The 26,407-nt window shown below is 45.3% G+C and overlaps 1 protein-coding gene across 4 annotated transcripts in view; it reads right to left on the reverse strand.

Annotated features, from left to right (window-relative positions):
- Positions 1 to 26,407, reverse strand: part of LOC109644236 (leucine-rich repeat and fibronectin type III domain-containing protein 1-like protein) — a 175,577-nt gene that overhangs the window by 125,055 nt on the left and 24,115 nt on the right. For 3 of the 4 annotated variants that reach the window (XM_069534241.1, XM_069534243.1, XM_069534240.1), the window contains exon 2: positions 2,963 to 3,002. The exons of the other annotated variant lie outside the window; for it this stretch is intronic. The gene's annotated coding sequence lies outside the window, so the exon portion shown is untranslated. The remainder of the gene's footprint in view (positions 1 to 2,962; positions 3,003 to 26,407) is intronic. 4 annotated transcript variants of the gene reach the window in all.

Raw genomic sequence — 26,407 nt, forward strand, 5'->3', positions numbered from 1 at the left:
TAAAAAATAAATAGTTTATGAGGAGCCGTGGCCAACCGGGGAACGTCTTGGCTGACTCTGCACCATTACTCATTTAAATCAATGTTCAAAATGATGGGTTTTGCAACATATTTCATCATTATTTCATAAAAAATAATTTGAAATGCACCAGAATGTTTCGAAGCCTCGTCTGAACTCTGCTAATATTAGATCATACGACGTGTTGGTTGTGAAACTGTGAAAAAGTTTACGCTTTACTTTTTCAGCCGTCTGATAACTGACGACTTCGGTGACGCGGTGTGTGGAGCCGCTTCCACGCTGGACGCTGCAGACGTGCACGACTTCATCAGAAAAATGTTTCCTTCACGTGAATGTTAAACCAGTGACCAATGACAATCTGCTACGGTGACGGCCTCACGTCTCATTTCAGGTTTTCACAGACGGTGAACTCGTACTCTCGCGGCTGCGTCTCCCAGACAGGAAGTGATGCTCTGCCTCCGGGCCGAGTCGTCACAGGAGGAGGACGGAGAAGCAGGTGCACGCTTGTGTTAACCACACGGCGCATTAGCATAAATGAAACATATTCTTAATGTATGAACCGATGCTGGAAGTGAATGAGAACAGAGCCAGTGCACATACTCCGGTCCACTAGGGGGCAGTAATGCAGCAATAGGCCTGTTTATCAACTGCATATAAACACATATAAAACAAAACCTGTGGCAATAGTAGTATACTTTAGTAGTACTGTTATCTCACTTTAGTAGTACTGTTATCTCACTTTAGTAGTACTGTTATCTCACTTTAGTAGTTCTGTTATCTCACTTTAGTAGTACTGTTATCTCACTTTAGTAGTTCTGTTATCTCACTTTAGTAGTACTGTTATCTCACTTTAGTAGTTCTGTTATCTCACTTTAGTAGTACTGTTATCTCACTTTAGTAGTACTGTTATTTCACTTTAGTAGTTCTGTTATTTCACTTTAGTAGTACTGTTATTTCACTTTAGTAGTACTGTTATCTCACTTTAGTAGTACTGTTATCTCACTTTAGTAGTACTGTTATTTCACTTTAGTAGTACTGTTATCTCACTTTAGTAGTTCTGTTATCTCACTTTAGTAGCACTGTTATTTCACTTTAGTAGTACTGTTATCTCACTTTAGTAGTACTGTTATCTCACTTTAGTAGCACTGTTATTTCACTTTAGTAGTACTGTTATCTCACTTTAGTAGTACTGTTATTTCACTTTAGTAGTACTGTTATCTCACTTTAGTAGTACTGTTATCTCACTTTAGTAGTACTGTTATCTCACTTTAGTAGCACTGTTATTTCACTTTAGTAGTACTGTTATCTCACTTTAGTAGTACTGTTATTTCACTTTAGTAGCACTGTTATTTCACTTTAGTAGTACTGTTATCTCACTTTAGTAGTACTGTTATCTCACTTTAGTAGTACTGTTATCTCACTTTAGTAGTACTGTTATTTCACTTTAGTAGTACTGTTATCTCACTTTAGTAGTACTGTTATTTCACACACGACTCACTAAACAACTGTTCAACGTGTCAGTACGACAAACAGATCGAATTAAACCGGTTGATCAGTGACCGAGGAAACATTTTCAACAGAGCGGTAAATGATCCATCAAACACCAGTAAGATCTCCCGACTCACACTGGTGCCATTGACTTTTCATGGATTTGCTGGTCACGAGCACAGCCGCCACTCGCTCGCTCTTCATCACCGGTAACCATAGCAACCAACAGTAAAACCACAGTAAAGACCCAGAGTGATGTGACGGGACGAAGAAAGTAAAGATTCAAGATAAAAAACTAAGTTCTTAAAGTTACAAGACCACTTGGTTCCACAAGTTATGGATGGATGGATGGATGGACAGATCATCCGTATTCATATTTTAATACTTGTTTAAAAATGTTTACTTTTGATTTTATGTATTTTATAGATTCAATTTCATTTTTTAGATTCTCTTTTTTTTTTTTTAATCTTGAATTTCTTTTCTCCTTCATGCATCAAGCTTCACTAAATGTTTTTTTCTTTCCTCTGCTCAGCTGATTTCCGTGACAGGTCTGACGGTATCCAACATGCAGACGTGATCACGTGTGTGAGGCTCAACCTCAATCTTGTCCTTTATTGTAAAAAGCATTTGGGAACAAAATGGTCACAGTTTGACGACGCCGCAGTGTCGACAGATTTATTTTACTGCAGTGATCTAAGTGCCTGCGTTAGTTCGGAGAGCTAAAAATATATCACTCACACTTTGAAGAAACAGTCTCAGTCGAGCAACACGTCACAGCATCAATTCACTGCTCTCTCATTTGATAGGGTTTGCTCACGGGGACCAATGGAGCTTCATCTTGGAGCTTTAATTAAAGATAAAGACTTACGCCAGAGTAAAAGACAGTACAGATGGAGTAAAGGTCGTCAGGTCAACACTTCTCAGTTTCCATCATCTTGACTTCAGGTGTGTTCAGGTGCATCTTTTTAATTAGTGCTATGCTGCAAATGGTTAAATGGCTCTGAAGTCGCTGCAGCTCCTGTTTTCAGCCTCACTGTCTCTTTAAGGACCCTCCCACTAAAGACCAGTTTGCTCTGATTGGTCACATGAACCCTTCTGAAATGTCGGCCTCCGCTCGGATTTCACTGAAAAGCTTGTAGGAAAAAAACAAACCAATATCCACACGAGATGACATCTGACTTAAATCTGTCACAATGACATTAGATCCAAAATGACACCAGCTGTTGAGCTCCTCCTGCAGCCCAGGCTGCGGACTCTGTTCGGCAGCAGCAGCTGATGCACGGTAATGACAGCGAACCCTCTGACAGAACATGGTCTCTGTTACCAACACGCGAACAGTCGGACCCAAATCCCCCCTCTTCTACAAACCAAGAACAGATTCCCGTCTCTAGTCTGTTGTGACGCGTCACTCTTTGGGTGGAGTTTCACATCTCAAGTTTAAAAGTCAATCTCTTACCGTTCTGTCATCTGGTCTCCAGGTCAATCCTCCCCGACGCCTGAAACCAGAGCAAAACACACGGTTACGTTTCAGATCGTTTATCGCACATCATCAGTGAAACGGTGCAGCGGTTAATTCCAGAGAACATCTCACACTCGATGGTCAGTAAATCCCACAGAGAACAAAACCAACAGTGTCCAAGCTCGGACTCCATCTCCCTTCGAGTGACGCGCAGCGCTGACGAACGAAGACATCACAACTCTGTCCTGGATCCTCTACTCGTGTTTTAATCATGAGTTTGGATGATCTGTTTTAACTATGCATCATTTGTGGTTAATTATACAATAGGTTGAAGAACTGGTCCGAGACGACACATGATAATTAGCCTGCAGCCAAGGGGCCGGTCACACAAGCTCACATCAGAGGTCAAAGTTCACCACAGCTGAACTGTGCCGACTGCTCCGGCTCAGGAAGCAAACGTTTTCTTCGGGCCCTCGCTCACTGTGAAAGTGAAGCTTCTCCAAAATAAAACCTGAACTCTGGGTTGAAGTGTGTCGTCTGTCGATGGAACATTCACTCTGTCGAATGAATCCACACAAAAACACCTTTCACACATAAAACACGTCCTGTAACAGCTGCTCGCTGCAGAAACAGCTCATTGGTGGGACTATTTTCTGCGGCGCATTAACGGTGCTGCCGGGGGGGATAGGACAGTGCGTGTGGGCTTGAGTCACAATAAACTAGTGTGTGTGTGTGTGTGTGCGTTCATTGTGAAGAAGAAACATGTCAACCATTGTGACAGTGTGACTCACAGTGTTTTAATAGTTGTAGGAGATCTACAAGCAGAGCTGTTTGTCTCAGAGGAACCAGATAATTCAGGTTTAGAGGCACAGAATGTTTTACTGGATAATATATATATTCATTGGTGGGTTTGGTCGATAGGCTAAAAAAAAAAAAACTATTATTTTTGGACTAAATGATCAGAAACGAGATGTCGAGAGAAGAAACCATTAAATCCATCATTTGCAACCTTTGCTGCACAACTAACACAACAGGCCGGAGGAAAATAAAGTGTCGGGATGTAAAGAGCATTCTAAACAAATGAGGCTGCTCGTCTTCACGCCATCCCTCAACCTTTTTATCACAGTTAGCGGAAGGAGTAGATGACGCGTGGATGAAGCCATGACTCAGAGTCGATGTTGTGAGAATATAGTTGAACCCAGCGAGCGCTCACGACGCGTCTCTTAGCATTTGTTGCCGAACGGCATCTCTGCGCGATGAAGAAACGCAGAGACGCGGCGACTCGGAAGGCAAATGGATTCATTTTGAAAGAGGAGACGCGCCTGACGAATGGACGGCGTCGCAGAGGAGATGGAATAAACGAAGGCAGAAGCAGCCGAATAAATTACAGAGACGAGGTTTGTTCCATCTGCACGTCTGTGTATCTGATGGATGAGTTATAAACACTGGGAGAGAGATGGAGGAGGCGTTGAGTGAGATTCTAGGAGACGGAGAGCAAAGATGCTGAGAGAGAGTGATTCAATAAAAAAGAGAGAACGATTGATCAGTGAGGATCCTCCTCTCTTCTCTCCATCACCCTTTTCTCCCTTTCTTATTTCATCCCTTCCACTCCCCAGTTCTTCTCCTTCATCCTCCTTCCTCTTCTTAACTTATCGCAGAGGGGAACTCATCAGACAGTGCAGATTATCAAACTCCTTCTCAGGCCGTCTGCAGCCGAATGAAATTGGACGACCTGAGTTTTTAAAAGCCAGACGTCTGCTCTGATGTCGAGACAGAACCTGTGACATCACACAGGACGTGTGTGTGTGTGTGTGTGTGTGTGTGTGTGTGTTCATGAGCTTAATAGATAGTTTCGTTAAGAGAAAATCCTCCAAAGACAAAGTTGTTCTCGTTTTGTGAAGGAGCCATTCTGGGATCTGGATTGAAGGTTAAATGAGGCGTTCGGTGTTCAGGTGTTTAAAAACGGTTTAACACCAGAGAATCATGTTTCAGTTCCTAATGGCTCCAGTCGGGTCGCTGCAGGAAGTCGACCTTATCTGGAGCGGCGCCCACAGTGTTTCCTGGTGACACGTGATAGGAGGTCCCGGGTTTCACTTCGAGCTCAGTCAGTAAAATAGAAGTAAACACAGGCAGCAGTTCATTTGTCACTGACTTAGTGGGTTTGTGTAATTTTAGAACTGAGCCACAACAGGACAGAGACAGAGCTGCAGTTGAAGCAGCGGAGAGTTAACATGAAGTGTTTTCACCTCAGTTCCTTCCAACCAGACTAAGTACCCTTCAATAATCCAAGGTAACACCCCCACTGTCTGTCTTATACCGAACATGAGTGGGTCAACTAAAGGACACTCAGCCAATGGAAATGTCTGTTTCAGAATTCGGCTCTTGCAGGATATCGTACGACCCAAACGCCAAAGTTACACATTCTGGAAACAGGCGTTCAGGCCGCAGCAATGACCCCGACACTGTGCTCCGGTTTTAAGTCAATGCACCATCAGATGATTCTAAAGCTGCTATTTGAGCAAACCAACGTTACTCCCGAAATAAAGAAAGGAACCAGCAACCTCATGTTACAGGACTGAACACAAATATTAAAAAAGTTTCAACATTCTTACTCTGTCGCTTCACAGTAGACACGTGAAGCTAAAGAGCTAAAACCCTGTAAATTTGATTCGGACATTCTACAACCCTCTGTGAGTCGTTGTGGTGATGTGCGTGTTAATCCTCCACATTGACTCTGCAGAGGGAGATGAACGCACACCTGGTTTGTTCTTCACCGACTCCTCTGAGATGAAGAGGCAGCCGTTACGTCTCCACAGCTGATCACAGCCCAGCCGGTGTCGTCTGATCATCTGTAGATCTTACTCCACGGAAACAAGTATTTTCCCATCGTACCTCCTCTGTGTCGTCATTTGTGTCTTTAAGAAAAGACGAAGGCTGAAGCCCAGCGGGGGGGGGGGGGTGCTCCGCAGAGTTCAACAGAACTCCGATGAGTGAAGTGCGAGTGCTGAAGAGAGGAACGGATTCAAGAGGAGGCTAATGCTCTTATTGTGGAGAGGTTGGCATGTGGGCTAATGGCATGCAGCGAGGAAAGTTTTTATGCTGATGACGCAACACAGCTTCAACGATAAGTTAAGAAGTAAACAAGAGAAACGCTGAGTCATGAATGTATTAGCATCAGACAGACAGACACACACACACACACACTGTGTATATAACCAACACACACACACACACTAATCCAGCTTTAACCAGAACAACATCACATATATCTTTACAAGATGTCGGCTCTTATCAGGACGTCTTCATCACGTCCGCCTGTCGCACCAGGAATTTAAACAAGTGAATTTAAAGGTCCAGTGTGTAGAATGTAGTGACATCTAGTGGCGAAGTGTCACGTTGCAGCTGAATACATGCCAAAAATAATTTTCACCTAAATCTCACACACTGGACTTTTAAAGACCTGCATTCAGTGACGGAGGGACACGACTGTGACTCATTTCTATTACCCAGCCTGTCTCACTGCACCGCTGCAGCTCATTAACCCCCCCCCCAACATCTTCACTGCACCCCCCCCAAGCTGATTATCTCTGGTCCGCTAAGAGGCGGACACACAAACACACAAAGTGCTGCTTCAAACATGAAACACGCCTGATGAGTCATAGTTTGATTCAAAATTCACTCTAAGAGTCGTGTGAAGGAAAATCTCTGATTGGTTCATGAATTTAATAATAATAATAATCAAAGACCGGAACATTTCTACTCATTAATATTTATTAACATGGGAATAGAAAATGATGTAGTGTTATTTCATATGTAGCTGAAGAGACACCAGTTCACTCAACGCGAAGATTCTCTGCGTTGACGCAGTTTCCTCTGACGCTGTCGGGTGCGCAGGTGGGAGGAGTCAGGTGAGTGCGTTACAGAGCCTGGTGGTTGTTGCTGAAACTGCAGCGTGTGCGTTTCCACAGTGTGAATTGAGAATCTGTGTTCACTCAGCTGTTTTCATGGCCTCCGTGTCACCTGCGTAGAATAGATGTTCCAGTCTCTTTCTCCACTCACACCTCTCCACCTCTCTCTCTCTCTCTCCATCCTGCCCTCTCCCCTCTATTCTCCCCCCCCCCCCCCCCAGGTTCGTGTTACTCCCTTAATGCAGCATGACTGAATAAAATGAGAGCCTCCCCTCTAGTTCCCCCCCTCTCTCTCTTCCATTCCACATGCTCATTTCACAACACACCTTTCATAATGTCTGTCTCCAGCCTCTCACCCTCCTCCCTCTTTAGACTCGCTTGTTTGCTTTCAACACAACTATAAATCCTAGAAGAGACAGAAACACGTCGTTAGGGGGGGGGGGGGGGGTCTACAGAGACAAACCAACACGCTAACAAAACAACGGACAAGGGTGAAAACACGTCTTCTCCTTTATCTCTGCCAGTATCCTGTCTCTGCTCTGTCTCTCCATGACAGTCAGTCACCAAGCTGCAGCCTGTGAAACTGGTTAGTGCTGCGTGTGTGTGTGTGTGTGTGTGTGTGTGTGGGGGTGAGTCAGGGCCTTTGGTGTGTTTTAAAATCCATCCATCCATGTGTGTGTGTGTGTGTTTGTGTGTTTCTCTATGTGAGTGTCAGATTGATTGTGTGTTGATTTCCACCCTCTCTTCTTCATGAATGATTCAAACAGCTCCAGAAAGGAAATCGTCTCTGACTATAGCGCACTTTCCATCTCACACACACACACACACACACACACACACACACACACACACACACACACACACACACACACACACTGACGCTCCTCAGCTCTCTTGACATGTGAGTGTATGATTGTATTTGTGGAGCCTCCGTGTCTTTGTATCCATCTGTGTGTGAGTGAGCCTCCATGCTCTCATGCGTGCATATGTGATTGTGCACATTTGCGTACGTGAGTGTGTGTGTGTGTGTGTGTGTGTGTGTGAGAGAGTGAGGCTAATCAGAGAGGCAGCCCAGGGCTGTGGCCGGATCAGATTGAGTTGGCGGAGCAGAGCGGAGAGCAGCGATCAGAAGGGGATGCTCAGTCTTAATCTGATTGCGGCTCCAAACTCTGCACACTCGACCGGCTGAGAACCACTGAGGTAAAGTCTGGGAGCACAGACGGACACGCAGACAGACACACACGGGTCAAACACCTACACAACACACAGGAGGCGGCTGCTTATCAAACTGTTGAAAGGGAATAAAACTATCCTCAGTTCTGAGATGAACATGAGGCGGCGCTCTCCAGAATATAATATCAACGATGATGAAGAAACTAACAATCACTGATTTCATTACTTGTGAGAAGCTCTGTTGTGACAAACTTTACGTCTCAGATCCTTGTTTACAACCCAGAGATCCCCCAGAGATCCTCCAGAGATCCTCGTCAGATCCTCGTCAGATCCTCCAGAGATCCTCCAGAGATCCCCCAGAGATCCTCCAGAGATCCCCCCAGAGATCCTGCAGAGATCCTCGTGAGATCCTCCAGAGATCCCCCAGAGATCCTCCAGAGATCCCCCAGAGATCCTCGTGAGATCCTCCAGAGATCCTGCAGAGATCCTCCAGAGATCCCCCAGAGATCCTGCAGAGATCCTCCAGAGATCCTCGTGAGATCCCCCAGAGATCCTGCAGAGATCCTGCAGAGATCCTCCAGAGATCCCCGAGAGATCCCCCAGAGATCCTGCAGAGATCCTCCAGAGATCCTCGTCAGATCCTCCAGAGATCCTCCAGAGATCCTGCAGGGTTCACGCAGGACATTGGTTTACCCAGCAGGCCGAGCTGGTTTGTGAATCGGCTCTTCGTCGTACAGATAAGCGTTTGAAAAGCATTTTGTTTTTCTCTCAGAGTGAAGCTCATTTATCATAAAGCCCTGAACTGTCATGTCTCCATTAGTTTGCTCTCTATCTTGATTAACAACCTCGGAGGCGACACGACGCTGCATCGTTAGAAAATGAGAAGTGAATCACATTTAGGGTTTTTTATGAGATTGGTTTTCCTTCTCTCTCAGTAACGACAAAATAAATAGTTGACCCACACGGAACATGTGATCTACTGTGTAAACACAGTGTGAGTGAGTGAAACTGGACTCAAAGGTCAGATCAGAGCCATGAATATACTTTCTGCTCTACTGCTGATGAATATTCTTCTGAAGAGCTACAGGTAATGAAAGTCACGCTTCAGGGAAAACCACGTTTCAAATAATAAACGAGATTTAAAGATGATAACCAGGATTTTCAAACACGGTTTTCATCTCGTTGTTGAAAGTCATATTTCGGCGATTAAATAAATTCTGCGTGAATCAGACGGAGGGAAGTTGTTCATGTCTGAATCCGTCTCCACGTTTACACCATTCAAAAAATAATCAGACGAAGCTCCGGGTGAGCTTCCCTCTGACCTGCACACGTTTGTTCTGGTGTTTAATAGCTGTCGTGGTGATTTCTACCGTGACGGGAACAAGTAATATGTCCACAGCTCTGTCTCTGATGGAAACCAGGCTGAAACCCGGCGTCTCTCTGTGAACGGTGGGTCCTGGTGGACTCCAGACCCTTTCAGAGGTGAGAGGTTGAATCCAGCTGACAGGTCTAAATAGGTTTCTGCTTCTTGTCCCAGAGTCCCATGGTGCGGGCGAGGAGGGAGTCCGAGCGTCCGCAGAGGATACGATGAAGAATAGTTTCATTTTACCTGCAGAGCAGTGAAGGCAGGATTCTGAAAGGCCGAAGCAGAAGGTCATTTTTCTTGGAAACTGACGGTGTGGGTGATATTCAAATTTAAAGCACGTTACCAAAACAAGGCCACACTAGTGAAGGCCTCAGGGAGGGAGCAGAAATATATAAATAATATAAAGACTGATTTTCTGCCCATATTTCAGCTTAATGTGCCATATGGTGGTCAGACCCTGATGAATACTGGGATGTCTGAAGAACATCAGTTACACAATTCAACGATTTCCATGAATCTGATTTTAAAAGTCTGCTTTCCTCTCAATCATTATGCCTTTATTTGGATTTCTCTCTCCTTGGAGCGGCCCCTCTCCCGCCCGGGCAGCTTCACTGATCACCGATCGCCTGAGAGATAAACACACGACACACTAATCCTGATCCTGTTTAGCTTGAACGCAGCCTCAGGTGCTTCAAAGCTTCCCGGTCGGCCTGTGAAAGGAGCAAAGCAACAACAGCGTGCGCTTGTGTTGACCTGCTCAGCGCGGAGAGAACAAGAGTACGAGCGCAGCCCGGGTGTTCTCAGCAGCGAGAAGGGGAAAACGAGGGAGGGAGGGAGGGAGGAAGGGAGGGAGGGAGGAGGACAGGGTTTGGCAGCAGCAGGAGCAACAACTCAAGGTGAAGTTTTAAAAGGAAAGCTGTGTCGAGGATGTAGGTGACCCGCCTGCTCCTCTCCTCCAGACTGAACTGGAGCAGAGGACGTCACACTGTCTCTGCCCCGGAGGAAGAACATGTTCAGATGACACTGAATTGTTGTGGCTTGAAAATGACTCACGTGCTCGGTTCCGCTCGTCGAGCCACAAACACGAACGGCGGCTGGACGTGAACTCTAATTGCTGCGTCGTTTGAATCGGTGGAATAATTGTGTTGTGAACAGCAGCGACTCCACGTTGCTCCTGATGAGATTTTTCTCACCATGACGAGAGAAAAGCAGCTGATTAATTACCATTCAAGCCTGGTTGTGTTTTCTTTATTCCTCAAATGATTTTTTAACAACCCTTCACCCGGGGTTGTAATTGTAACTGCGAGGGATGTGTTGGCTTCTCAGATGTGGCTTTTATATTCTACAAAAAGGAAGTTGACTGTCAGACCAACGTGTTGCAGGTCGTTTGCCTCCTCAGACTTCAGAGGTAGCTCGATACTTTCATCGATTCATTCGTGACGGTGCTACTCTTTGAGCGTGATGTCTGAAAATGTCCAGATACCCGAGACAGCAGGAGAATCTCAGGAGGAACCGCTGTGAGTGAGCGTTTCTAACATGTGACCGACGCAACAATCGTAAAAAACGAGGAGACGCACGTGTAGAAGACATCGACGAAGACAAAAGCTTTTGGCGATTAGGGACAATGGCTGTTGATGTTCTGATAAAGATAAAGAGTTTCTGCAGTGGAACTCAAACATCATGTGCAGGTATGTATGTTTCTATGTGTTAAAGAAAAGCTCTGGATGATGTCCGGACCCAAATATAGAGCATGTCCACCGACCAGAGGGTCGATGGTTTAATGCCCAGCAGAGTGTGATGTGGTTTCTACAAGCGCTGTTCACATGTGTGTAACTGAGTGAATGGTTAAGACTTGTATATATACTGATATATATAATAAATATAATATAAATCTGCATTCTGTTCACCAGGTACATTTCCTGTGGGGTTGACTTTTTCAAAACAGAACAAAACAACAAAAGACAAAGACTACGAAGCCTGAACACAAAAGAAGTTAGAAAGAACAAGAACAAAGAATTAAAGACCCAAGTGAAAGTATGAGACCATGTTTAACCTGACAGAGCCCGAGGCCCACTGTGACCGCCAGTTCATTCTATTTGTGTCTCGAGTCGGATTCGTAGAAGAAATCCAGGCCTGCAGGCATCTCTACAGGAGCAGAGCCTCGACCGGATAAATCCTCCTGCTTATTGGACGATCCCTCCACGCTCCCTCCAGTCCCTCCTCCCCTCCTCGCTCACATGCATCTGCACACAAACAACAACGGGAGTGTTTTTTTATCTCTGTGTGGGAATGATCCTCTCTCTCCTCCCACTGCCAGTGGAGAATCATGTGGTGAGGTCAGCTGCCGAGTACGAGCTCACCGACGCTGGTGATTCCCATTCATCTGCGATCAGCTGAAATAAACACTAAACTAAAACAAACACCTCAAAACCAAAGACGAGCTTCAAATGAACTCAGACATTCACAAAGATGAAACCTGTGAAAGGAGCGAGGCTTGAATGTGAAACGACCGGACCGCTGGCAGAGTGTTAATGCTGTTCATCGTGATGCTGAGTTCACATTCTACACTTCTGCTCTTGAACACAACCCAGTGAGCATTCAGGTCACGTTACACAACGTACTGTAGCTGCTCACTCTTTTTAAAGATGCACAATTCTGACGAAGCTGGAGAATCTGTGATGTTTCCTCCTCCTGGACGGAAACTTCTTTGCGAAACGCAGGAGAGAGAATTGTTCCCCTCCGCTGCTTGTAGACACAACTCTGAAAAAGTTTGTCGGGCGTCTGCACTGAACGAAGGGGAGAGGGAGGAGGGAGGGAGGGAGGGAGAGGAAATGAGAATGAGGAGAGGAGATAAGTGAGGAAAGGAAGATGCAACGTGATACAGGAGATGGAGAGAAGGACGGATGAAGATGTACTTTGGCTTTAAACGAGGATTTTGAGTTTCTGGAGTCGCCTCCTGTTTGTCGGTGTCTCTCTGCACGTCCTGTTTCCTCCTCCACAGAGGCATGAAGAGAGGGATGAAGAGAGGGATGAAGAGAGGGATGAAGAGAGGGATGAGTGCAGTCCACTGCCCCATTCAGCCCCAAAGGCCTCTGGGTAATATGAGCAGTCTTGCACAGAGCAGATGCTACCCAGAGACGCTCAGCACCACCACACTCCCCTCTGTCCTCGGTCACTGAGCCGAATCAAAGCCCATTTGGCCCCTCACCTCTTCTCTGTCCTCTCTCCTCCTCCATTCTTTCCATCCTTCTTTCCTCGGAATGTCTTCGACTCTTCCTCCTGCCTCTTGTTTTCTTTATTCTCTGAACATTTTCATTTCCATCATCTTACTCGTCTACGCCCCATGTTTGACATTTAAATGCACAAAAAAACAACATCATTAAACATTTCAAATGTTTTTTTGCGTGAATAACTTAACAACTGTCTTCTGACAAATTAAACCACATAAATGTCAAACTTATTTTCAAATCCACTTTTCATTTCAGAAACATTTAGCCACTTTCTCTTCTTCTATTTCCTCCGTCTCTTACTTTCCAACTTTTATCACCTTATTTGGTTTTTCCTCTCAGACTGAATTTAAAGAGCAGTTGCTCCAAGATTCATTGCGCTTCAGTGATGAACCTTAAACGATAACGGCGCCAGTATCACGCTTCAACTCAACCTTCTTTCTATCTTTCTTTAACCTTCTCTCCTTCTTTGCTCTCTGCACTTTTTTCCTCCATCTCTAACCGTCGCTTGGTGTTGAGTACCTGAGCCTCACGGCGTTCCTTCCCTCCGCTGACAAAAAGTGACAGACAGCAGAAAGAGGGAAAGAAAAGCACTGGGAGGAGGTGGCGGAGGGTGGGAGGCAGGGAGAGAGGGAGGGAGGGAGGGAAGGTTGACGGCATGACGGGAACAATGAAACCAAACAAGACAGGATGAGCGGCGAAGGAAGACATGAGAGGGAGAAGACGGCACCGAGATGTGGAAACCTCGGGCGATCATCTCAGGGAGCTGAGAGCAGGAGGATGATTGGAGATGGATGACAGAGGAGAGGAGCGCGAGGCAGATAAATGAAGGGTGAGCCGGCTAGAAGAGAAATGAAAGCAGAGAGAGAGAGAGAGAGAGAGAGAGAGAGAGAGAGAGAGAGAGATCAGGCAAAGAGCCTGAAATTGATTGGCCCTCAAACAGAATCAAGCGTTTTCACTAAACATGAGATTGGTGACTCGCCCACCTGATCGCTCCAAATTGATTTTGCCGGGAAGAAAATGTCGGCGCTCACATCAGCTGTTACTGAAACGGCGTTCTGCCTTTGCACCACTTTCCATTAAGTCATTTTCCAGCTCAAAATATCAGCACGGCTCGGCTGGAAGTGAGCGGAGGGGGAGAGCGGGGGGGAGAGAGAGAGAGAGGGGGGGGAGAGACCGTACAGTAAGTGGGTGGTCGGCTGGAGGTGAGGGAGGCACGTGACAGGGAGGGAGGGGAGTCGGAGGGGAGGCAGGTGTGGGGAAGACGAGAGTAAAGAGATTATTATATACATGATGAGATGTTTTCAGATCTGGAGGTAAAATATAAATAAACAGATTATTATTCTCCGTCACGTCCTCTCCTTAAAGAACATCGTTAGTCGTCACGTCAACACGCTGAGGCTGCTTCACTTTCCAGAGATCATTCCTGAATCTGCAAGCTCGACGTAAAGAGTGACTAAGTCTTAAATACGAGTATAAAATATATAATACAGATAAATGAATGTATAGAATATACATACATAATAAATCCATGTGGATTAAAAAAAGGTTTACAGACTCTTCCAGTATTTTTGAGAACACTCAGTGAAGGTGAGGTCATTACAGGCTCGACAACATTTCAGTATTATAATATGAAATATAACGAATATAATAAAAGTGTGTATTTTAATTTGGGCGTGTGCGTTCAGTTTACTGCACTGAGGCAACATGTCACCATCAAATAAATGGTTCCTAGTGACGTGACCCAAACATCTCAGCAACACTTGACTTGGATTCAACAACGGTGACGACTACGGATTCTCCAGTTCAGGGTTGTTTGTGCTGAGTCAGCAAAACATCACTGCTCTGCCTCTGAGTCCAACATGTTCTCACACGGTCCGACACTCGTCATGGGTACGACACGTCAGTGAAGTAAAGAAACATTAGAAACACGTGTATCTGTAGAGCGGGTTAATCTACATTAACACAAATATCATGGTGGAATATTTTGGTCGACACTATTTGAAAGATTCTGAAAGCGAGCGCGACCGTCCAGGTGAATCATTTCAGGACGTGATGTGTCGGCACATCGAGCTCTGAACAGACGCAGGTCACATGATGCTGATCATTATAAACTTCAAACGATTCTTTAAGTACCAGCGTTAAGAATCAAGTATGAAGGACAGACTGAGCATTTACATAATCACACACTTTGAGCTCAAACCTCCACCGGCTGGAGTTCTGGAATCATCCAAATGTTCCGCAGAGAGAAACTGAATCCCCGAGAAAACAAACCGCAGGTACCATGTGAACGAGGATGTGAAGGAAAACGAGCTGCGCTTGTGATTCAGGTGTTCAAGGTTGAAATAAGAGGCCGAAACAAAAAAAGACCCAAAATAACTTTTCATCGAGAGCAGGTCGCTGCTGTCCTCCGAGTGGACGGACACACAACTGCCCCGAGAATCACAGCGTCTCACAACAGAGAGGCCAGAATGGGTTTTTAACAGAGCACAGGGGGAGAGAGCGAGAGGGAGGAGGGGGGAGGAGAGGAGAGGAGAGGAAAGCAGGAAGAGAGAAGAGGAGACGCTGCAGTGGTGGAGTGTGGCGAATCAACAAAATGGTGACAGTGGAGGATACGCTGCTCGTCTCCACGCTTCCCTGGAAAGACCTCGCTCATTTCATTTACTGGGTCACATTCACATCAAAGGGTCTGTGTGTGTGTGTGTGTGTGTGTGTGTGTGTGTGTGTGTGTCAGTTCTATCTAAAGATGTTTTGCTGTGTGAACGAGGGGACGAACATTAAACCATCTTTTCACTGAACGACTCTGACGGTGACAGAAGAACAACACATTTTGTTTTACGACACAGAAAATATTAAAAGAACACAACGATTCAACCGACTCTGGAATCCAGAGCTTTTCTACTGTTACTCTCACGTGTTACTTCTCTGCAGCGACACACACCTTCTTCTCACTGATCCCACATCACACACAATGAGCCACCTGTGTGTGTGTGTGTGTGTGTGTGTGTGTGTGTACGCTTGTTGTCGGTCTCCTCCCGCTGACCGACAACAAGACGCTGCTGCTGTGACTCAGGATTATCAGCTGAATCAGGAGAACCTCTGCGGTTCATAATAACTTGAGCTTTTCTCCAAGTGTGTGATTCATGACCCCCCCCCCCCCCCCCCCCCCACCGCACTTAACACATCTTAACCGTGGAGAAAAAAAAAACCCACAGTGTGTGCACTGCGTCTTCACTGTATATAAATAACCTTTAATTATTCAGGGTTGAGCACAGATGCTCTTGTTCAGTCACGCTTTGCTTCTCACACACACACACACACACACACACACACACACACACACACACACACACACACACACACACACACACACACAGTCACTCCACTGCAGCTCCGAGTCTTAAAGCTAAACCATCTCATTTGTCTCGTACTCATTTGCTTTCACTAATATATTCCGGAGTCTCTTAATTGTTGCCTGGACAACAAATGTTTTTCTAAAGGCAACAACTTTTTTTTTTTTTTCCACCCGATCAAACCTGATCTCCAGATGGACGCAGCGTCCTCCAGAATATTTGTATTTACAGTTATTGGCTGCAGCCGGTTGTTGTTGTTCGGGCAGAAGAAGCTTTAGTTTGCCGGTGACTGTGTCTGAGCCGTCAGTCGTCGCCCTCCTGTCTCCTGCAACACATTCGTTCCACATTCAGACGTGTTGTTGGGTAAATCTGTGAATAATGTAGAAGGAGAACTCAAGGAGAATTCACATCCTGGTTACTTCGTCAGCCTCGCTCCGCAGACCAATTACTGCATGACGGTTCTCCATTAGTTTTTCTGTCTGCTGGTAATAAGATCCCAGTTTTAATGGTGTTAATAATTCAGAATCTTTTCTTTAATGCCCCCTCTTTCACATTTCCAGCCTCTCCCGGAATGATTTCACATACAGCTTGTAGTCTTTGAATTTTTAGCTGTAATTGTCTTATCCCTTAATGATCGACCCCCCCCACCCCCACCCCAACTGTCTCTGCAACAAAGATTTACGGAGGAAAATTATAAACGTGCGATAATGAAATTAAAACATGTGGAACTGCAGTGAGGTCAGAGGTCAGAGGAGGCTTCCGACTGCGGGACCTCCTCTGAAGCAGGACGGGGAAAAGCTGCTGAGGTGGAGGTCCCCCGACCCCCCGACCCCCCGACCCCTGCTGGGTCTCTCCCTGGATTTGACCGAGAGTATCAGGTGGAGCTCGCTGCTGCAGAAGCTAATCGATGTCTTTAATTCAGCCCAGTGATTGATGGGAAACAAACACGTCCCTGTCAGCAGCACTGAGCTGCCACACGGCTGCTGACACATTCTATCGACTGCTCTCACCGTGTGTGTGTGTGTGTGTGTGTGTGTGTGTGTGTACAGACAGATGTGCAGAGTTACTGCTCATTATTCTCAGGATGAACATCTGTATCTACGGAGGCTGTAGTACGACAACTTTACACTTTTATATTTCCTCCTCAGAAAACGGCTTCAGGCTCCAGATTTGACCAAAAACAGAAAAAATAATTTCTGACCCCAAGACGTTCTGGTCGTTCACTGAACTTCCATTGATGTGTCTTGACTTTTATTTTGGTTTGGGAGTCAGAACAGCGTGTGTGTGAGTGTGTGTCTTAAAGAGACAAACAGTATTTAAGTGTCTGCGGCTTGTTTGTGTCACATTCTCCAACATATTAAATGAATTCATCTTTCTTATCTCCCACAAAGAGCGGTGTGACAGCAGAGACATCTCTCAGTAGATCTGCAGAGGAACGTTTGCTTTGAATAAACATGGGTTGTGAGCTGCCAGCAGTCTGCATGAGCTGAACATCTTCATCCTGAAGAGGAGAAGCTAAGAGTCCTCCTGACCTCTGACCCCCCGTGGAGAGGGACACACCACATCTCATTTCCCCTTGAGCTTTAGATGAAGTTGAATATTCATGGCAGTGATTTTCAGGAGGACGCTGAGGCACTCTGACTTGCAGATGAGGCCGCCGTGACTAAGAAGTGTGTGGGCCGCAGCACAAAAGTTGCTTGCCGCAATTATGGGATGTTTCATCAGTGAGTGGCGGGTTGGCTGGGTGATCGGTGATGAGGACGCTTCGTCGGGGGAAGTTACCGCAGACAGTCAGGAAGGAAAACACTTCGACTGCAAACAAAGACTCTGATTCTCCGTTTGATTCAGCGTCTTCAAGCCACAGACACAAACCTCAGAACACGAGGAGGCCGAGCGCAGAGAGATCGTCACCCCGCTGAGTCTGACGGCTGCCAAATGGATTTCCAAAGAAAAAGTCATCGCTCCACTTCGCAGCACCGAAACATCAACTCACTGACAAATTCCAACTTAGGAGGAGTTCATGATGAGCCAACCTTTTCTCACCAGAGACAAAATCCGATGACTCACCGATCTGGTACCATTCTCTTTCTGCCGACATTTTAAATCGGGGGTGAAACTCATTTGTCTCCTTGTTATGTGTCAGTTCACCGCTGCTACTTTTTCAGTTTTTACCAACGATGCAACTGGAGACTAGAGACATGTGAACTCGGCTCCCGTGCAGAGCAGCAACAGGAACCTCCCAACAACCGTAAACCAGGTTTTATCAGGTTTTATGTTCTGCCTGTGAAAATCAACAGCTTCAGCGGCTTCAACCATCGTCTGACATTGAACTTCATTTCTCCACAAAGACTTTAATTAAAAGTAAAAACACTTGCGACAAATAAATGCAGAAAATAAATCTCTGTGTTTATCCTTAACAAACCTTGTGTGTGTGTGTGTGTGTGTGTGTGTGTGCGCTACAGAAACTATTTATTCTAGTTGTTCTATTAGAGGAGCATCTGACTAATCCCTTCAGAGGCAGAAGAGAATAATCTGCCTTTGTCTCTTTTGTCAGTGTGTGTGCATGTTTGTGTGTTTTCCTGAGTGTATTGTTTGCCTTTGTGTATCTGTTTCTGTTTGTGTGTGTGTATATGTGTGTGTGTGTGTGTGTGTTTGTGCGCTTCATGATTGAACGCCACCGGATGAAAGTGGGAAAATATGAGTTTTCTCTAGTTTTAACATTTTAACATGTTGACTCATTTGTTATTCTGTAGGTGTTTTTAATTAAAACTTTGATTTTCTAACATGATTTAGTAAAAGTCTTCACAACTCAGTGACGTTACTCTGAGCTGCATTTCCGTCAACGTGTTTGGTTACTGAAAACAAACACACATACTGTGTTTAACATGTGTGTGTGTGTGTGTGTGTGTGTGTGTGTGTGTGAGAGCCAGCAAAAATGTGCCTGGGAGGTTTGTTCATTACAATAGAAAGAATGTTGAGTGCTTATTAATTACGAAGGACATATTTCATGTTTCATTTCTGGCTTTCACTGGCCTATTACAGTCCGGGGCTATAATTAGCCCAAAGAGACTGCCGTCATCTGGAGTGTGTGTGTGTGTGTGTGTGTGTGTGTGTGTGTGTTCCCGTCAGTGGACATTTTAAATGGAGACGAGGATCCCTCCTGCCAAGAACAGAGTCATAACGTAACAGTAATGATAATAATCAGAGAGAAGAGCTGATTGAAGAGAGAAGAGAGAGAGAGAGAGAGAGAGAGAGAGAGAGAGAGAGAGAGTGAGAGCACAATCCACTAGTGATTAGTTGGGTAAAAAGACTCTCTGTCCAATCAATGTGCTGATTAAGACGACAGAGAGGATAGTCTGCCTCACCCCTGCAGGACGGACTGGAGCACAGCAACCTCCAAGTTTTCCATTTTACTTTCCACACACACACTGAATGTGATTAGCGGTGAGCTGGTCAGAGCCATGGATCCACTGAGCTGATAAAAAGACCTCAGTCTGTAAAAACTAATGGACGGAGCCGCCGGGGGGGGGGGGGGGGGTCACACGGCCGACAGATCAGGGGCATTAAGCAGCGGGGTCCTTCTGATATCATGTGATATCGATTGTTAAGTCGTCCGTTCAATATGTTCTGAGAATCTCGGAGGAGGAGATCAGACGTGTACTTTATGTATTCTCTAATTATCCACATTTCCATTGCACGTCCAGCGACCAGGTAAAGTTGTCACTGTGTGTGTGAGCACTGAATCCGTGGACACGTCGGTAGTTCGTCCTTACAAGCGTCTTGTTTCCCGGTCAAACCGTGTGAAGCGGTGGATGATTGATCCAAACGTGGCAGCCCATTTATTTCCTGCCTCCGACCCATAACACATGATTATCGGAGTGTTCTGTGGCTGAGCTGGATGTCAGGCTGCACACTTGGCAGAAAATGGGCTGGTTTGGTTTTGGCTATAAATTGTATTGTTTATTGGCCGTGATGACTTTATAGATGCATTGTGGGTCACGCTTCGCGTCGATGCCAAATCCACCACAGCCCGGTGCTGTTCATCAGGGTCCTGTATAACTGTCTGGTGAAAGAAAACTGGATTCACTGAGCATTTGCTTTAAATTTCTGGGAAAGTGATTTTATCAAACGCACCGATAATCACGTTCTCATTTAGTTTTTAGGTTTGAACCGAACTTTAAAGAAAAAGCAGCAGGATGTGACAGCAGCCAACAGAAGATGGTTTTGTTGACAACCTGTCTAGAGAAACTACGTTTAGAAGAGTTAACATGTGAATGTGCGATATATTAAACCTTAAATCTTCATTGCAAAGATTGTTGTCTTCAAGGATTTCCTTTTTATTATACCACTGGTCTTTTGATTATTAGTTTTTTAATGTTTTGTAAAAACCCGACAGTCCCTTAAATTTAATCCAGCTGCACCAACTTACACACACTCATCAATATCAGCTCCATGGACCAGATGTAATTCATCAAGATCAGAAGTTATTCTCTGGGAAAAATGGTGGAAATGTCGATTAACGACAAGTGTGTCACAACAGCACTGATCATGTGTTGTCTGTTGTCAGTCGATGTATGGACAAGCTTGTCAAACACTCGAGCGTCAGCTCTGCCTTGAATGTCTGTGTTTGCATTTGGGTCAGAGATTGATCCCTCGACTCCGAACGTTCAATCCACGGTTTAAAATGCAGCGGAGACAGACGGAGGAGCTCCAGGGAGAAGACACGCAGCTGTGGTTCAAACACGGAATTCATCCCCTGGTCTGAGCTGCGATGGATAACACGTGATGAAGAAGAAGAAAGAAAAGAAGCCAGAGAAATGAGAAAAAGATGAAGAAGACACGAGAAAAGATGAGAGAAATATCAAGATAAATGACGGAGCAGCAGGAATAATATCCCAGCATTCATCTCTTCCACTTCCTGTTCTTTGTAGCCTCGCAGGTCGGTTCCTCGGCAGCTGAAGTGACGAGGTTTTATGACGGAGAAAATAACAATGGAATGAAATCATATTATTCATATGAAGTGTTGAAAGCTGGTTTCAGGTGATCACATTTATTCCCATTAACTCTGCAGAGGACGTTCTGTCCACTGGTTTGTTGGTTTTATGTTTGTCTGGTTTTTTGGGACAGATTAGCATAAAACTGGTGACGAGGACATTTTCCATTCAGATTATTCAAAAAGAGATCAAATCAATGCTAATGTGGACATTTACATTCGACTGCTGCCATGACACCGTCATCCAATAAACTCCTCTTATCTTCATGAGTAATATCGTTATCTACCCATCATGATGGTCACTAAATCTTTCCCCTGTTTACTATCAATCTCTTCGGCTCTGTCCATCCATCAGCGTGCACATATTTCTACGTGTCCATCGATCAATCAGCGGAGCGCTGACACATCCATCCGTCTCTCTGACTCCCTGATGGACAGACCACATCCTGCAGCCACGAGCATCCTCTCCTGAAGCATTGATCACACCCGCTGGAGGACACACACAAGGTGAGCACAGTTCTCGAGCAGCGTTAAAGAGTAGAAACAAAAACTACGAGATGGAGTCAAATATGTGATTACAGTGGAACTCTGGGCCGTCTGCTCGAGCGGCCTTCATCCCCCCTGGAGTCTGCAGACATCAGGGATTTACTCCCATTCAGCCTCAGAGAGCTCAGTGTTCCAGTTCATCCCACAGGTGATGGATGAGCTGGAGGTCAGAGCTCAGAGCAGGAAACTCAACTTGTCTCACTTCTGAGACACCGAGAGGAGACAGTGTGTGTCCGTGTCCTTCTGCCTGCTCCGTTATTCTGTTGTTTTAATATGGAAGTTGATTTTTAAGTAACCTCCGACAGAGTGAAATTCCCTGAGGGGAAGAACAAAGTATATATATCTATATATACCTATGTGCTGCGCTTGATTTAAAGACTTCACTACAGACGGTAAAGAAATATGCGTCTTCCTCCCACTGTCCAGAAATTAAGACAAAAGCTGCCATCTTGACCTGAAGACGTGATTTGGAGTCAGAGTCTGTTTGGTAGTGATGTGAGGACGGAGCCAGAGTCAAGGATGTTTTAATAGAATCAAATAACTAATTAAAAACATTTATTTAACGTCTACTTGTCTTGTCCACGGGACTCTTAGATTGACTGTCATGTCTTTCATCTTGACATACAGTCCTGTGCATGAGACAGTAGGAGGACACTCAGACAGAACGTACTTCTGCCAAAGGTAACGACCGAGCTTGGATCTGTTTTAATCTGGATCCACTTCACATGTAATGCGACGTGAAATGGTTTGAGTAATTGTTAAATAATCCTGCTGAGGGACGAACAGACAAACAAATGACGTTAACATAACGTCCTTAGGGGAAGACATGCATGTGATTCAATGAGCTTTTAGTTTTAAACACTTGTCTGGCTGTGCCATCGTTTGCCTCCTCTGCTCCTCCTCTGAGGCTGCAGGAGCATGTTGGACTGAAGACTGGCAGCCACATGTTCCAGATGACGACTGGACGGCAGCCAGCTGTTAGTGCGCTCAAAGACTCGGGAGACGCAGTGGGCGGGAGCTCTTATCTGTTAAAGAGCGACTGAACATGAGAAGGCTTTATTAGCCCCCGCGCCTCCAAGTCAAACACATTAACAGATCCGAGTGGAGGCCGAGGCGGATGTGGAAACGCATTAAGGTGTAGTTCAGCCCTGATAGCTGTTTAAAAAGAGATGAACACGACTGATAACCGAGGGAGGACGGAGCGGGAGATTGATCTGCTGACTCCACAAACAGCTCGGCTCCCACACAGCGAGGATTTGATGAGGTTCGTAAAGACGAGTCGAGGCTGCGATGACCTGGAGCGAGCCGCTGCTGCTCCAAGCACGGAATCACGTCAATTAAAGCTCAAGACAGTTTTGCTCCGTGCTCTGAGAGGATGCCGGTGTCCGACAGGGGTCAAAGGTCAGCGGCCGACTGGAGGATTGTCCACTTATTAAACAGGAAGCAGGAAACTACTGGTTTCAACTTCAAAACAATTCACCTCAAACTGAGAAAAGTATTTATTACACGCATCTAAATAAAAGAATTAGTTTCCTGAAGACGCCCCCTGCTGGCTGCTCGAGCACATTACAGTTAATGACAGGAAGTGAGGAGAGAAAACTGTGATAAGTCGGATTAAATAAATAAATGTGAATCTGCAACGACAGGTTTGAAAAATACCTTAATTAACAGAAGCTAAAATCCTGTGACCGTTAAGAGTTACGTCTACGCTTTAGGTTAGCTGTTAGCTGATGTTAGCGAAACGTCCAGGTAACTGCACCAGGAGACGTCTGATGTCTTTAATGGACACGAATCCGTTCACCAAGCAGATGAGGAGAGAGGAGAGATGATCAGTGCTGAGTTCAAACGTCTGAGCTGCTCCTCCTCTGTGGTGAACTCACAGCGACCCCTGATTGGTCAGCAGAGGAATTCTGGGTTCGACGGAGCGAAAAGGATTTTTATTTTTTGTTTCACGAAAGCTGAGTAATGAGCAGAACATTTATGACTTTTAACTTCTCCAGTGGGGCAACTCAGCGTCTCTCATAAAAACATTTTACTTGTCCTGGACGAGCGGACGGGTCTTAATGTTGAGCTGCTTCAGCTTCTTCTAATTCCTCCACTTCTCTGAGTAAATCAGTGGAGCACTCTGCCCCTGGCTTCGTGGAATAATTGCTCTGTAATGAGGGGGCTCTGGGGAGCGGGGGCATTACGAGATAAATCAAACGACGCTCAGGCTCTTTTTTTTTTTTTTACCCAAGTCTTTCAGATGTGTCCGGGGGGTTTCTACTGCGCTTAAGAGACCATTACACTGCCAGAAGACACACGAGGTCTTTTTATAAATCAGGTTTAATAATGTAATAAATCAAGTTTGAGCCAAGTCAGTGAAGCCTCATCATGAAACCGCTCTGTCCTCAATTCATCTAAGTTGATCATGTTTAAGAAACATTTCTATCAATACAACCAAACACCATTTTTCTCCGGAGCGTCGAGGCTGAACTCGTGTTTCAGGAGATAACGTCTCTATGAAGTGAGCAGCAGATAGAAATGTAGAATTGTGTGAGCGTGTGGTTTTATGCAGCGTGGGCGGTGCAGCCGGAGTCAGTGGGGTTTATTTGGAGCGGGGTGATGAGATTTCAGGCTCCTGCGGAGCCAACAATGTTGAAACACAAACAGTTCGCCTCGAGCAGAGACAGGACGCCACTGAAATCAAATGAGACCATTTACCGGAGATACGGCACTTTTCAAACAGCTATAATATCACGATTAACTCCGTAAAAGGTTAAAGTCGGTTGACGGCTGTTTTACATTTTCAAACTGCACCATGACCTCCGTGTTAAAGATGCTTCAGTGTGAATGTTCCAGATCCTCCAGTGACATTAATTCAGCAAACGGCTTTTTTCAGTCCAACAGCAGAGAACAGCTCAGGCTGCATTCCACTGTCTGAGCCTGAACAGGAACCAACAGCCCGTCGCTAACCTCCGCTGGGTTTGTGTTATTGTCCCCGACACATATGGTCACTGCTGGTTTTCCATGTTTACGGACACGTGCTGTGTAAAAACCGAGCATAGGCAAGCCCCCCCCCCCCCCCCCAACGTGACCCATCCTGAATATCATTTAAAAACGTTAAGTCGAGCTCCATCCAAAACATATTATTCCACAAAACCTCTTCTTCACTCGTCCAAAAACACGCTAACATCTGGATTTTGCCAAAAATGTGGTGCTTCACTTTTTCTGCACGACGTTATAAAGCACATTGAACCTCTGGCGCTGGCGTGTTTATAACCGTGAACGTGTTTTTATGTGATGAGAATTGAACGATGGCAACAGAGCGACAGGTTGTGGCGTGTGTTTGAAATAGAAACACTCTGTTGACCGTGACGAGGAGTCGATCAACTTCTATTTTGCTAATGTTGGTGTAAAAGAGCTCGTCCGTGGTTTGTGAGATACTTTTCTAAATCTGGAGAGCAGCTTCTCTTTCACTTCCCGTCTCTCCTCGTAATTATTGCTGACACGAAACAAGTGAGGCCTTTTAGAGCTGGACCGACCACTCTGCTTAAAACGGACCGGGGGAAAAAAAGACGAAGGAAGACGAGTGGGTGAAGGAGCGCAGGCATCAGCACACACACACACACACACACAGATAATTCTCTTAATGGCCTCGGGGGGGTCTGAAGCAGACATGGTGCCACATCTCATGTTCCCAGACGAGCACATACATGACGTGGACGACAGACGGAGAGGGAGCACTGGATGTGTGGAAGCATGTGAGGCAGTTGTCGCCTCTCATCTGCTGTCGAGCTGCTCGGCCTCTTGTGCCGAGCGGAGCAGAAGCTCTTATTACTGCGTTCAGTTGCTCTCGCTTCACTAACATGTTCACAGTCAGAGGGAGGGAGAGGAGGAGGAGGAGGAGGAGGAGGTGAAGAGGAGACTGAGTGTGGGTGTGTGGTGAACATCAGTACATTAACATACACATGTTTTAAAACATGCCATGAGTCTCTGATCATGTGTTCTTCCTTCACAGTGAAATGTGTTCGTGGTGCGGCAACATCTGGTTTAATGATGTGAAACGTTCCAGAGGTTCGCCACAGAAACGCTCCGACAATCTGCCGCGACCTCAGCGTTAAATGGAGCACGATGTTGTTACTGTTCATCTGCTGTTTACAACAACAACGAGCTTTATTTAAAACTGTGTCAATTATGATACAGTTATAATATAATATAATAATATGATAATAACCGAAGAACAGACGATAACACTTTGAGTCGGACAACTGACGTCCTCTAGAATTTACAGGGACAATAATATGAATTAAGAAATAACTGCACAGCTCGGCTGCTTCTACACGAGTAGAACTTTAAAGCGGGAAATTATACAAACGATGATGACGGTCATAGAAACGAGCAACAGCATTAGAGCAGAAAAACAACTCATTAAATAATTATATTCATTTTCTTTTCTACAAAATCTATAAATATGATAAAGTGCTGAATAACGGCCTCTGATTTTCCTTAACTACGATCTAATTGCAAATTATATTAATCTACGGATCATTTTCTGAGTCCTCTGCTTTCAAAACTGTCAGAAAAGAGTTCAAAGTCTCCGATGTTGATTTAAATATCTGAGGACAGAAAATCAGGAGCTTCTGATTGAAACGTTTCGAGGATTTGATGAACCATCTTTACATTTACAAGCGTCTGATTAACAATCCGTGACAGAACGAGCAGTGATTTCCGTCTCTCATGTAATCCATTAATTATGGATAGAAAAAGAGCATTTTCCTGAAAAGGCGGTTTCTAGTTTCACACTGACGGAGAAATCCAGATCCACTCATCGACTGGTCTGAATAGAAAACGAATGGAACCCTGGTGGACTCTTTAATCTAATAAGATTAACGAA

The sequence above is a fragment of the Paralichthys olivaceus genome, chromosome 11 (assembly GCF_024713975.1).
Source record: "Paralichthys olivaceus isolate ysfri-2021 chromosome 11, ASM2471397v2, whole genome shotgun sequence".
NCBI lineage: Eukaryota > Metazoa > Chordata > Actinopteri > Pleuronectiformes > Paralichthyidae > Paralichthys > Paralichthys olivaceus.